Source organism: Lolium perenne, chromosome 3 (genome assembly GCF_019359855.2).
Source record: "Lolium perenne isolate Kyuss_39 chromosome 3, Kyuss_2.0, whole genome shotgun sequence".
Lineage (NCBI taxonomy): Eukaryota > Viridiplantae > Streptophyta > Magnoliopsida > Poales > Poaceae > Lolium > Lolium perenne.
In genome coordinates this window covers 69,440,889-69,454,975 of record NC_067246.2, presented here as the reverse complement: position 1 = coordinate 69,454,975, position 14,087 = coordinate 69,440,889, and the positions used below count along the sequence as shown (strand labels likewise).

At 47.1% G+C, this 14,087-nt stretch overlaps 1 long non-coding RNA gene across 1 annotated transcript; it reads right to left on the bottom strand.

The window, feature by feature from the left end:
- Positions 1 to 613: 613 nt before the first annotated feature.
- Positions 614 to 1,146, bottom strand: LOC127338221 (uncharacterized). Its single transcript, XR_007874246.2, has 3 exons — positions 1,089 to 1,146; positions 773 to 1,007; positions 614 to 674 (listed from the first exon to the last, which is right to left on the bottom strand). It is a non-coding gene; the product is annotated as an uncharacterized lncRNA (long non-coding RNA).
- Positions 1,147 to 14,087: the final 12,941 nt, after the last annotated feature.

Genomic DNA, 14,087 nt, shown 5'->3' with positions numbered 1-14,087 from the left:
TCCTCTTTCTTCGGGAAGAAGTAGGGGAATAACGCCGACAAACTTGCACTGGCATTGGCCACGCCTTCGCGAATTTCACGCCCATGAAATTCCAGAAGAGAAAGTGCGTCAAGAAGAGGGTCCTTGACGGGATTTTCCAAGTCAAAATCTTGGTCTGTTTGGGCTGCCACATGAGACCGAACATTAGTCGAAAACCAAGAAACAGGACGTACAATAAAACAGAAGGGATGGATGATATTACTTAGCGTACGTCGACTTTGCGACTTCAAGCGCTTGATGATATCTTGCTCACGTGCAGCTTGTGCAGTTTTCTGCTCATTCAAGGCAGATTCAGCATCTGTGAGACTTTTCTGCAACGCTTCAACACTAGCAGCTTTCACCTTGGCTTCATCAGCCTCGGCCTTGGCTTCACTAGCAGCAAGTTCAGCTTTCTTGCGAGCCGCCTCACTTTGCTCGAGTTTTTGAGCAAGTGCGTCGACACGTTCGTTGGCCTCGAAAGTTTTTCGTCGAGATATGAAAAAGAAAGAAAAGAAAGATCAAAAAATAGCGACAAGCAACAGGAATAGAAAGTCAAAGAAAAATAGCAAGTATAAAAGTCGTTACCTTCGGCTCACGGCATATTCACGGTACCCAACAAATTGGGACCCGATCCGAAGAAGCTCTTTGATCATTGGCTGTTCAAAGGTAAGTACATCAAAAGAAACGTCGGCATGAAAAAGAGAAAAGGTGTGAAAAAACAAAATAAGGAAAATATAGATGCCGACAAACTTACATCATCTAAGAGCAGAGTCGACGAACTGCCCAACTGAGGGGCAGGATCAACAATCTTTTCAACCCGTGCCCTTTTTGGTGAAGGGGCACGGGGGCTCGAAGGAGGAGTAGATGTATCAACATTTTGTTGAGGAGGCGACGATTCCTCCCCTTCAACTGGTTTTTCTGAAATAACTAAAGTATGTGACGTGCTCGTTCGAGCAGCCACATCTAAAGTTGGTGTTTCTTCATCATCACTGTGACAAAATAGTGGCAGCATAAAAAGCAAGGCAAAATAAAATTCTTCAAATAGAAAAGGAAAAGAGCAAGGAACCTACGAGCTGATGATACTCTCGATGTATGGATCATAAGCTGCTTTTCGAGGTAAAGGAGCAGCTTTCTTCGGGTTTCGAGGTCCCGGAATCTTCGGCATTGCTCCTTTTCCTTTTGCTCTTCGGAGAAACAGCAGGAGGAGGAGATTGTGCTGATGTTGTACCTTCAGAGGCAGCATCCTTCTCAGTAGATCCCGCAGATTTTCGAGAATCTGCGGGTTCATTAACAAAAGAGGGGTCTCTGGTTGTCATCATCGACAACGGCTCTTTCTTCGACCTCTCCATCCTCAGGAAGAGGAGGAAGGGAAGCCATAGTAGGATGATTCTACAAGGAAATAGTGACAAAAGAGAATAAGTGAGATACCACTGCAATAAGATACAAGGAACAGTTCAGAACAAGATAGAAATTCGAGAAGACAAAATACCTCGGGAAGAGGATTAGAAGCACTGTATGGTTCCACTCGACAGGAGGAGGGAATAGGATCCTTCTTGCCTAATCGAGAAATTCTTCGAACCAATTTTTCCAGGTCCTTTACAGAAAGATCACTGGAAACTCTGTTGGCGTCATTTTCACCAGAATACGTCCAAAGGGGATTTTTGCGAGCCTGAAGAGGCTGCACTCTAATCCTAAGGAAGTAGGCAGTAATTTGAACACCAGATAGCTCTTTGCCTCGAGTGTTTTGAAGATGATGGATACGAGCCATGAGCGCCTCTGTCGCTTTTTTCTCTTCTTCAGAAGCTTCGGCATCCCAGGAACGGCGACGCTGAATCCTGGCACTTCCGTCAAAAGGAACTATGTTGTGCTCCACAGAATTGGCGCTTTCTTCGTGAATGTAGAGCCACTTTTTGCGCCATCCTTGGACAGAGTCAGGAAATTTGACGTCGAAATAGTCGACATCAGTACGAACACAGATTACAACGCCACCTATGTTATAAGTGACGTTGTGGGAGCCATTGCGGCGGAGGCAGAAAATTCGTTTCCAAAGAATCCAATTAGGAGTGATTCCAAGGAAGCACTCGCAAAGCGTGATGAAAATAGAAATGTGAAGGATGGAATTGGGAGTCAACTGGTGTAGTTGAATCCCATAAACGAAAAGAAGGCCGCGGAGGAAATCATGGATTGGGGTCGAAAGGCCGCGGATTAGATGATCAACAAAACTAACCCGGTACTCTATTGGAGGCTTGGGGTAGCTTTCTTCGCTGGGGAAGCGGATGGCGTCCTCCTTCTTCATGAGGCCAAGCCTCTTCAGCATGTTGGTGTCTTGGTTGGAGATTTTGGATCTCTCCCACTCAAGATCCTCGGCAGCCATCTTGGATTCCGGAGTGCTGTGGCGAGTGAGTCGCGTGCGCGGTGGCATCAACGGCAATGGGCAGAGTAAGGTCTGTGAGTGCGGAAGCTTGGAGAGATTCGGGCGCAGGAGAAGTTTTGCGAAGGGGAACAGATGAGCGGCGCAAGCGAGGGGATGAACGGAGGTTGAAGAAAGGTTTATATAAGAATCGGGTGAAGCAGCGTGCCGTTGGATGGAGAAATCGTGTGGTGAGAATAGATCTTCTAGAAACAAGGGTAAAAAGGTATTTTTACTGAGATAGGCGTTACCGTACGTGCGCCAGAAAAAGCGGAGGACGTGTGTCCCCCACTTGCACGACGTGTCAACGTGGTGGAAGCAATGGACCCACAGGACAGAAAATTCACGACTACTTGTCAAGGATGAAGTAAATTTGATTAAGTGAAGAATGTCGACAAGGAAGTATTCAGAGATTGGCGACAGGATGAAATATTCAATACTTCGAGAGCCTTTGATCAAATACAAGTTTTTGCCCAAATGCTCGGGGGCTACTCCGACAAAAAGTAAAATTTCGAGTATGACAATATAGAAAATGTTGAGCCTACAACCAAGCACAAGTTCTTGGCTGTAGCCTCGGGGGCTACTCCCATCGGGAGCGCTGTTCGCGCACCCGAGAAATATAAAAATAAAGAGAGAGAAGAAGAAGAAGAGGAAAGAGTTCATATTGCGAAATAATGACAAAATAGCGACAAGGTGGAATAAAATGTTGAGCCTACAACCAAGCACAAGTTCTTGGCTGTAGCCTCGGGGGCTACTCCCATCGGGAACGCTGTTCGCGTGCCCGATGAAATTAACAAAGGAAAAATAGAAGAGCAAGAGAGTATATTTCGAGTTATAATTAACTCTACATATACTCCCATCGGGAGAACAATATAAGTCATATTTGACTCAATAAAATGTGCCATTCCAACAGCCGGAAAAGCACTCGACAATATATTCTCAGAACGCCAAAGTTGCGATCAATTTCTGAATGCCGCAAATTTGCGAAGGTAAGACCCTGTAATCCATTCTGCTGGGCGTGGCATCGCCAAAGACTGCGTCTACATTTTTATCCGTATCAACAGATACGAAGAAAAATCCTAACGGACGCGTTAGGTACCCGATAGATTTGACTGGGACTCGACAGAATGGTAAGACCTTAAGCGGCACCTGTCGAAGTTTACACCAGTATCCCGAGATCATGTCCAGGGACGTGATTTTGAAGTAGGTTTTTGCGGATTGCCACTAGAGCAGTTAACTAGTACCTGATCCGTCAGATGAACTAGCCCCAATTACCAATATCCCTGTACAATATAGAATTTTATGAGAAGAAATATAGAAAGTTAAGGCTTTCGGGTAAAAATAAACAGTGGAGATTTTCCCTGACTTTACAATTCAAGCAAAATCTCGGGGGCTACTGACATAGGCATCCCAAATGGGCCTGCCGAATATAGTACCCGGGGTTTATTGAAGGCCCACTACCCGAAGAATAAGAAGATTCGGGAGCCCAAGATGCGTTTAAGGAAGAAATAGAGTTGTAATAGGAAGTGTTACTTGTAATCTGGCGGGATGAGTTAGAAACCGTCCCGAACTCTGTAAACTTGTACAACACGAATCCTTCGACTCCACCTCCTATATAAAGGGGGAGTCGAGGGACGAAGAATCAACCGAATCATTGTCTGCAAACCCTAGTTTTCATAGTCGTCGAGTACTTTTCGGCTGAAACCTTCGAGATCTACTTGCCCTCTACTTCTAACTAAACCCTAGCCTACAATCCATAGGCATTGACAAGTTAATCCCTTGTCACCTGTTACTAGTGCTTTTCCAGGTGCAGCTGAATTGACAACTCAGTTGTTAAGGCTTATAAGTATTCTTTACCTCCCCTTGTGTCGAATCAATAAATTTGGGTTTTACTTCCCTCGAAGACTGTTGCGATCCCCTATACTTGTGGGTTATCAAGACTATTTTCTGGCGCCGTTGCCGGGGAGGCATAGCTCTACTCATAAGTTCACCTGGAGAGTACACTCCACCTCTCTCTCTGTTTTATTTTATTTTGTTTTACTTAGTTTACTTTTGTCTAATTTCCCTTTTGTTTTGTTTTATTTTCCCTATATACCCAAAAATCCATAAAATTTTGAAAAACCGAAAAATTAAAACTGTTGTTATGGAAGAACCCACAACCTATTTGGAGCTTATTGAATTATATAATAATTATAGAGAATCAAGAACGGGAAAAGTTATGAGTGCTGTGATAGAAAAATTGAATACAATTGCTAAAATCTTGCTTAAACGCCATGATATAAATTGTTGCTCTAAAGAGGATACTAAACATCTTAAATTTCAATGTGGCTTTAGTGAGGAAGTTTTAATTAAGAACTATAATTGGAATGACTATATTCATTTTGGGTTCGAAGAAGTAGAACAATTTGTCATATTAATGGGAGCCTCTGAGATCGAATCCTTCATATCTAAGAATTATGAAACTTGTGTTGTTTGTAAGGACCTTAAAGATTATGTCTCTTCTATCCTTAATTTTTGCAATGAAAGTTACACTTATAATCCTTATATCATTGATTATAAAGAGAGACTCATTAATGCACAAGAATGCACTCACAATTTGCAGGAACCTGTGGAAGAAGAAATTGATGAACCTGAAAGCTCATTGGATGAAAAAGAGGAGGAAATTGATGAACCTGAAAGCTCATTGGGTGAAAAAGAAGAGGAGAGTGATGAACAAAAGGAGGAAGAATGGATTAGCTACCCATGCCAACCTTCTAATGAGAGTAACTCTTTATCTCTTACACTATTTGATTGTCCTCCATGCTTACCGAAGGAGGATGAATGTTATGTTCCTGTGGATTCTCTTGAAATATTACCTATGAGGAAAACTTGTGAGAATGATTATGCTACTGTTATCTATGATAATCCATGCTATTTTGATAAATCTTATGATAATGCTTTGTTTGTGCCTGATGTCGAAATGGATGGTACTAAAGAGTTTTGCTTAGCAAATGTTTATGATAAATCTCTAGATGACGGTCCTATGTTACTTGATAATATTAATTCTACTACTAATGAAAATGGGATTGGAGAAGTCTTGACTTTATCTAGGAGTCCCATATCTCTTGAAATTGATCAATCATCTTGTTATATCATTGATAAAAGTAGGTTTGAAAGTTTTAATCCCACTATTTTTGAGTTTGAAAAAAATTATGTGTTTATGGATCATGAAAAGTATGCTGCATGTGATAGTTATATTGTTGAGTTTATCCATGAAGCTACTGAAAATTATTATGAGAGAGGAAAATGTGGTTGTAGAAATTTGCATGGGACTAAAACACCTCTCTATACGCTGAAAATTTTGAAGTTATTCTTGTTTTATCTTCTTATGCTTGTCACTTTGTTCTTCATGAATTTATTTGTGTACAAGATTCCTATGCATAGGAAGTGGTTTAGACTTAAATGTGTTTTGAATTTGCTTCTTTATGCTCTCTTTTGCTTCAACTCTTATTTCTTGCGAGTGCATCATTAAAAACTGCTGAGCCCATCTTAATGGCTATAAAGAAAGCACTTCTTGGGAGATAATCCATGTGTTTATTTTGCTACTGATTTGTTGAGTCTTGGAAGTTGTTACTACTGTAGCAACCTCTCCTTATCTTATTTTGTTGCATTGTTGTGCCAAGTGACGCCTCTAATCGAAGGTTGATACTAGATTTGGATTTCTGCGCAGAAACAGATTTCTATCTGTCACGAATCTGGGCTGTTTTCTCTGTAGGTAACTCAGAAAAATATGCCAATTTACGTGCGTGTTCCTCAGATATGTACGCAACTTTCATTAGTTTTGATTTTTCTGATTTGAGCAACGGAAGTACCTGTTTAAAATTCGTCTTTACTGGCTGTTCTGTTTTGGCAGATTCTGTCTCTGTTTTTTGCATTGTCTCTTGTGGACTTCAAGTGAGGCTTTCTAGACGTGGAGAGCTGTAGCTAATGTTTTATTGAGTTCTTGCAATGTGTCACTACAGGACTAAAGTGGATTAAAGTTTTTTTTGAGTACTAACCCCTCTAATGAAGTTTATGAGAAGTTTGGTGTGAAGGAAGTTTTCAAGGGTCAAGAGAGGAGGATGATATATGATCAAGAAGAGTGAAAAGTCTAAGCTTGGGGATGCCCCCGTGGTTCATCCCTGCATATTTCAAGAAGACTCAAGCGTCTAAGCTTGGGGATGCCCAAGGCATCCCCTTCTTCATCAACTTATCAGGTTTCTTCTATTGAAACTATATTTTTATTCGGTCACATCATATGTGCTTTACTTGGAGCGTCTGTTTGTTTTATTTTGTTTGTGTTTGAATAAATTCGGATCCTAGCAATCCTTGTGTGGGAGAGAGACACGCTCCGCTTTTTCATATGAACACTGGTGTTCTTAGCTTTATTTTAATGTTCATGGCGGAGTTGAAAACTGCTGCATTTATCGATATTTGGTTGGAAACAGAAAGTGCTTCATAATGTCTTGAATAATTTGACACTTGGCAATTGTTTTGAGCTCTCAAGTAGATCATGATTAAGTTTTTTCATGTAGTTTAAACCTATTAGTGGAGAACTACCGTAGAGCTTGTTGAAATTGGTTTGCATGATTGGTCTCTCTAAGGTTTAGATATTTTCTAGTAAAAGTGTTTGAGCAACAAGGAAGACAGTGTAGAGTTTTATAATGCTTGCAATATGTTCTTATGTAAGTTTTGATGTACCGGTTCATACTTGTGTTTGCTTCAAACAACCTTGCTAGCCCAAAGCCTTGTACTGAGAGGAAATGCTTCTCGTGCATCCAAAACCTTGAGCCAAAACCTATGCCATGTGTGTCCACCATATCTACCTACTATGTGGTATTTCCTGCCATTCCAAGTAAATATTTCATGTGCTACCTTTAAACCTTCAAAATGCTTCTCAATTTGTGTTGATGTTTTATAGCTCATGAGGAAGTATGTGGTGTTTATCTTTCAATCTTGTCATTTACTTTTGACAGACTTTCACAATGGACTAGTGGCTTCATCCGCTTATCCAATAATTTTGCAAAAAGAGCTGGCGCGGGGTTCCCAGCCCCCAATTAATCAACTTTCATTAATAATTCTCTTCACATGTTTTGCTCTGATTCATTAGTAAGCAACTTAATTTTGCAAATAGACACTCCTTCATGGTATGTGAATGTTGGAAGGCACCCGAGGATTCGGATAGCCATGGCTTGTGAAAGCAAAAGGTTGGGAGGAGTGTCATCCATAAATAATGAAACTAAAGTACATGTGTAAACAAAAGAGAAGAGGGATGATCTACCTTGCTGGTAGAGATAACGTCCTTCATGGGAGCCGCTCTTGAAAGTCTGGTTGATAAGGTAGTTAGAGTACCCATTACCATTCGTTGACAACAACAAACACCTCCAAAACTTTACTTTTATGCTCTCTATATGTGTCGTCGTGGTGAACAGACAGATGCCATAGGATGGCTTAAATTGGGGCCGAATGGACGCTAGAGGATTCGGGGGAGGGTTTGTGATCAGATGGGATGAACTTCCGGATGGTTTCCTCAGGAACTTAGCCGAGGCTAGAGGTTGAAGAAGAAAGACACAAGGAAGAACTCGCTCTAGATCACTTTCTTCATTGATTTTCACAGGTTACAAGTTTGTGTCTACAGAATCTCTCCTTCTGTGTTCCGTGCGTCCGTGTATGCGTGAGGAGGGCTGCCCCCTCTCCTTATATAGGGGAGAGGGTGGCTTACAGGGCAAGAAACCCTAACGGCATCTTTGACTAGACAAACTACTTTACAAAGCTACTTTACAAAGCTACTTTAATCATAAATGAGACCGGGGTCTCCTTTAATCAGGGATGCTGACGTCCTCCGGCTTCTTTCATCGTCATCCTTCTCTTTATCGTCAGCCCTTCGTTTAAAGCTACTTTGCTTAGCTCATCTTTGTCTTCTAGCTCCGGAGAGGATCTTTGACCACTCCTGCCGACATGCTCTTCTTTCCGGTGGCCCGGTATCTTTCCTATCCGGTTTCGGTATACCTCTCCCGAGGATACCGGCTTAGCCCCGCTTAGCCAAACGCTTATCTTGTGCTCCGGTATAAACATTAAACCGGTATCTTGATGGCTCAAACCATCCGGTTTGGCATGCCTTTGGCATACCGGGGGTCATCCCCCCAACATTAGTCCCCGAAGCTGGTATAGTCTGGCGGATTCTATCCAACAGACCATGCCAGGTTCTCACGTCTTTGGATACCGGTTTAATTTATCTGGTGCTGGGCTTGGATCCGGCATCTTTGCCCGGATTTTCGTTATCTCTCTTTGCAAGACATTTTCCGGTATCTTATCCTCCGGCATCTTAGCCATTAAACACCTCCTCGGCGAAGCCGAGAATATCTCGGGTCGCGTGCCTGTCAGAGACATGCGCACTGTGACTGACGCGCCAGTGTCAGGGGTCACTTCCCTTCGGCTTCTGCGCCAGCATTTATGGCGCCACACCGGATCCTCGCGGCCGTTCCGGATCCGTGTGGCCTTCTTGTGACAAGTTGTTTTCTGCACGTGTATTTACGCGCCACGTGGCGGCCCCCAAGGTGAACCGCCGCGGCCCGACGGTTTTCGGCCCACTCTTCCCTCTCTCTATATAAAGACGGGGTAGTTCCTCTTCGTCTTCTTCTTCGCACTTGCCCCCGTTTCCAGAGCAGTTCGAGCCCTTCGCCCCTTGCTTCCTCTTCGCCGCCGGTCGCCGCCAGAGTGCTGCTTCTGTCGGTGCTAGGACGCCGCTCTCACCGCGCCGAAGCTCTTCACCGCACGGAGTTCTTGCTGCGTTCCTTCCTCGCCGTAGATTCAAGCTTCCTCCGACGAACCTCGCCCGTCTCCATCGCCGGCCTTCGTTGACGGCCAAGGGCTCGCCGTTCCTTCGGCGGACTTCTCCCTGAACGCCTCCGCCGCTTCAGGTTAGGCTCGACACGCCTCTACCTCTTTTCTTCTTGCTTTCCAGATCTTGGGGCGGTAGAGTATTTATCCCCTCTTTATTTTGCTTTTTCTCTTACTCGTAGATCTTCGCGCGAGGGTCTTTCTGGGGAAAACTGTTTTTCGGTAAATCCCGGCATCGCCCAGATCTGTATGTCTAGCGAAGAGCCTCTTCCCATCTCCTCCTCTAGTAGCCAAGGCAGTAGTACTTCCGACGGGCTAACTGAAGATCTCGCCCGGATGGAAATAGAATCCAGCAAGGATCAAGAGGTTGGTACCTCCAGCCGGGCCCCCGGAAAGGATCTTTCCGGTATCACACGCGGAGCCTGGAGGGGTTCCGACGTGACTCAATATGAGATCGACTGGCTCTACCGGTCCAGGAGAATACCGGAAGGAGTCTCCTGCCGGCTTCCTCGTGACGAGATCGAACCGGTGCTTGAACCCGGTGAGGTCGTTGTTTTCCTTGCTCATTTTGAGCGTGGCTTCGGCCTTCCTGCCTCCGATTTCTTCCGCCAATTCCTTGACTTTTATCGACTCCAGCCTCACCACCTTCCCGGCAATGCCGTTTTCACCTTTCTTGCTTTGTGGCCTTCATGGAAGGCTACATCGGCATCCGTCCCGCTCGCGAGACGTTTGCCCGCTTCTTTTCTCTCCGGATCAACTCGGTCCAGGGCAAGGACATTCCCAAGCCCAAACCCCCCGTACAATGCGGGTCTTGTATCATCGGCTCCCGCCAAGGGAGCCCCTTTTTTAAGTTCAACGGCCTCGAGTCTTGCCGGTTGTGGCAGACGACGTTCTTCTATGTGAAGAATAAGAGCGCCACTGACCTCATCAATCTGCCGCCCTTCAACCCGGCGCCGCCCGCCAAGGTCAACTGGAACTACAACCCTGGTACGGATCACATAGAGACGAACCGGGTGGTATGCTTCATGTTGAAGCTGATGAAGAATACCAACATTTGCTCCGATGATATTATCCGCACCTTCATCTGCCGCCGGGTGCTTCCCCTTAAGTGCCGCGCTCACAAGATAAGCGAGATGTACGGCCCTGGTGATCCCACCAAGATCACCGGCCTGCCCTTGAGCAAGGCGGATGTGGTCCTGAAGGCTAATCAAATATGCCAAACGGACATGCCGGATGACTGGGAGTGGGGCCTCTGCCCTCTCAGCTCCAAAAATCCTCCGTCCCAAGAAGTAAGAAATTATGCGACTCGGGTCGTTTTACCGGTACTTTTATACTTGTGACTAATCCCTTTTCTCTTTTGTTTTCAGGCCAGGGACCGCTTCCCCCGTATTGACTCAGATCAGTGAGGCCCTTGCCGGAAGCGGCCTTTGGATAAGTTCGACCCGGACCCTTTCATTCACTGGCAGGATCTGAAGATGGGCCGGACTCCAGCCTCGCGCCTCGGCAAGTCCCCACCGGAACCAGCCGGTTCGTCTGACGACCTGACCTTGCTTGAGGTAGCTCTTCTGTTTGATCTCTCATATTCTTTTGTTATTGTTCTTCTGTAGACATTCCCTCAGCCAACATCAACCCACAGGTCCATGAGCACGTGGCTCCCCTGCAGGCCGAGGTCGGGGATGAGTTCCTGGATAAACTTATGGCCGAAGGCCAGACGAACAATGCTCCGGCTGCTGACGCCGGCCCTAGCCAAGCTCCTCCTGCCAAACGCCCTCGGACTGAAGTCCTTGGAGGAAAGCAGGTGAGCACGAAGCGCTACAAGCATAAGCGGATGCCGGTTTCTTCCGGGTAAGTTCTTCATTTCCCTTTTTGTTTGCTTTGTTTTTACCAAGTTCCTTTCCGGTTGCTTTTTTCCAATTCGTCCTTTTTTTCTCTCTTTCAGCCCTGCGCTTGAGCTTGGCTCCAAGCCGGAGGGCTCTGCCGGCTCCGCAAGGACCTCAACTCCTCCTCCTCACTCAAGTCCGGCACCATCTGGTGCCGGCAACACCTCTGCCTCCCCTCCGGGAGGCACTACAAGTTCGGGGCGCGCGGCCCCTACACCTCCTGATCACCGCGCGGAGGACAATCTCACCTCCCCTCCTGAAACCCAGGACACCGGCGCCAGCAACACCGGTGCCGACGACACAGATGCCGGGCAGGCGGAACCTCTGGTTCCTCCTGGCCCGAAGAAGAAGAAGAAGCAGCCAAGCTCTTCCCCCAGCAAGACCGCACCGGACACTTCCGCGCTGGCCTCTTCTGCTCCGCAACCGGAAGCTCTTACCCTCGAGCCTACCGGGACCGCACCGACACCGTCGCCAAGCCAAGGGCCTCCCGTGGCCAAGCCAACACCGCCGCCGACGACCCCCAAGATCACCCAGTTCCTCAAGCCTGGGGCGTCCCGCGGGAAGGCTGTGGATGGTAGCGCATCAAGCGGCTCGCAGCCTCTAGTGCTGCATGTCGGGCCTGCCGCCGCCACGGCCCCGGAAAAAGCTTCCGGCCTCCTGGGCCGAATCGTTGAGCTGAAACGTGAGGGCAAGGACCTGGGGCACCTTCTCCCTTATGCCCAAAAATGGAACGATGCGGACATCTCTGCATCCACCCGTGGCATGGGGAAGGACCACCTTCCAGCGCCAGATCCCGCTGGGCCTCGGTCCACTGAAGAACACTTCATGCGGCTCAAGCGTGCCGTGAAAGAGTTCGACAGTGCGTGGTACGATGCCACCAGCAACGTGGTGGTAAGTTTCGCCAACCTTCTTGTAATTTTTGTTGATGCCGGTTTCTTTCTTTCCGGATCTTGTCTATCCTCCCAGTCCCCGAGTTTCGTGTTGAGAGCGTAGCTCTTAGCGCGAAACTTAACTAGAAACGCGCGAAACCGGCATAGCCAGTCCCCGAGTTTCGGGTTAAGATCTTTGTTTCTTTCTTTCTCACAATTATCTTCCTTTGTACAGAGCACCGCGGATGCCCGGAAGCAGCTCTTCGAGGAGCTTCTATGGAAGCATCGGGATCTTGCCGAGGCCCACAGCCACTGCCAAGGTTTGTTTCCTTTCTTATTCTCCGGCATCTTTTCACCGGAATGTTTTCTTCTTTGATACTTACGCATCTTTTGTTCAACAGCTGTTCCGGAAGCTACCATCGAGGCCCTCAAGGCCCAGATTGCCACGCTTCAAGGTATCACTCTTTCTTTTCCGGTTAACCCGTTCTTTTTTCATTTTATCAGTTGCCATTTGCTAACACCCTTCTTTCCGGTATCTAGGCGAGAAAGAGCAGCTCATCAAGGAGCACCACGAAGCACTGGACGTCCAGAAGACCGCCTCGAGGGAGCTGAAGGAACAGGCTATGCAAGCCGCGCTCCAGCATGAGCAAGCTCTGAAGGATGCCCGGGCTGCAGCCGAGGCCAGGCTGGCGGAGGTCGCGGAGGACTCCACGAACTCCAACACGGTGCTGACGACGGAGCTGGAGGATGAAAGGAAGGCGCGGAAAGCAGCGGAGCGCCTTATTGAGGTCATGACCACTGATCATAAAGAATATGATCGGCTGGTTATGCAGATTGATGCGCTGGCTTTCCGTAAGTCCTTGCCTTGTCCCTTCTTTCGCTTATAAGCTTTCCTTTTGAAAATGTATTCGTGTTCCTTTTCCTTCCGGCATACTGCTTTCCGGTATCTTGTGCTTATGCTTCTCCTTTCTTCCTGTAGAACACTTCCCGGACTCCCAGGCACACGCCGTGAAAAAGGTGATGGAGGATCGGGTGGCGCGGAAATTTCCCAATATGGACGCGCACTGGGACGGGTACGACTACCTGGTCGCCCTCTCCGCTCGAGTCCAACACATGCGCTCAGTGGACCGGCTTCTTGGCGATCTACCGGATGCCTCCATCCAACTTTTCAAGGTGCTGTGGCCTGAAGAAGAGATGCCGGCAAACATCACTCTTACCGCCCACCGGCTCAAGGAGGCAGGGCGCCGGATTCGTGAGTGGCAGTGCTCCGCGGCTCGTGCCGGAGCTGACACGGCGCTGCGCTCCGCATGCTCCTGGTATCCGGACTTGGATCTGGATGCGCTTCAAGGTGTGCGCCAAGATGCTCCAACCGACGTGGACCCGGTTCTTACCGCGAAGCGGCAGGATCGGGCCTACCGACTCGCGGAGTTCGCCGAGGTCCGCACCTTCATCCCTCCCCCTCCTGATGTCAAGGACTACCTCAGCGATGAGGAAGAAGAAGAGGGAGATGAAGATGAGGATGCCGAGGATGTGCCGCCGGAAGCTCCTGAGGCCAGCGCTGCTCCCCCTGAAGCCCCCGAGACCAGTGCTGCTCCACCTGACGCCTCCGTTGCCTGAACAAACTTATCTGCTCCTGCTTGCTTGACAATAGAACTTGTTAAATTCGACCCCGGTATGCCGTGGTGTATGATGTAAGATAAAACTTGTCCTTGTGGTTTGTGGTGCAACATTTTATGCCGGTGTCTTGCACATCGGTAACTTATTAAGTTATGTTGGTTTGCTACTTAGCACTTTGCTTATCGTTTCGACTTTTGTCTTGCACTGCAATTATTCCGAAACTGTTTCCGCATCCAATCCGATGCACACTTGGCTCTTTTGCTTTGGCTCTGCCTACCTTCTCTGGGCGTTTTTGGCGTATGAGCACAAAGTTCTTTCACCAAGCAAGCATTTTCTTGAACTTAGAAATAACTCGAAATTTTTGCAAAAAACCGGTATAACCGGGGTTAGTTAAATTTTCCGGATTGTTCTTTCCTGCTCTCCCTCTTCGCAGTT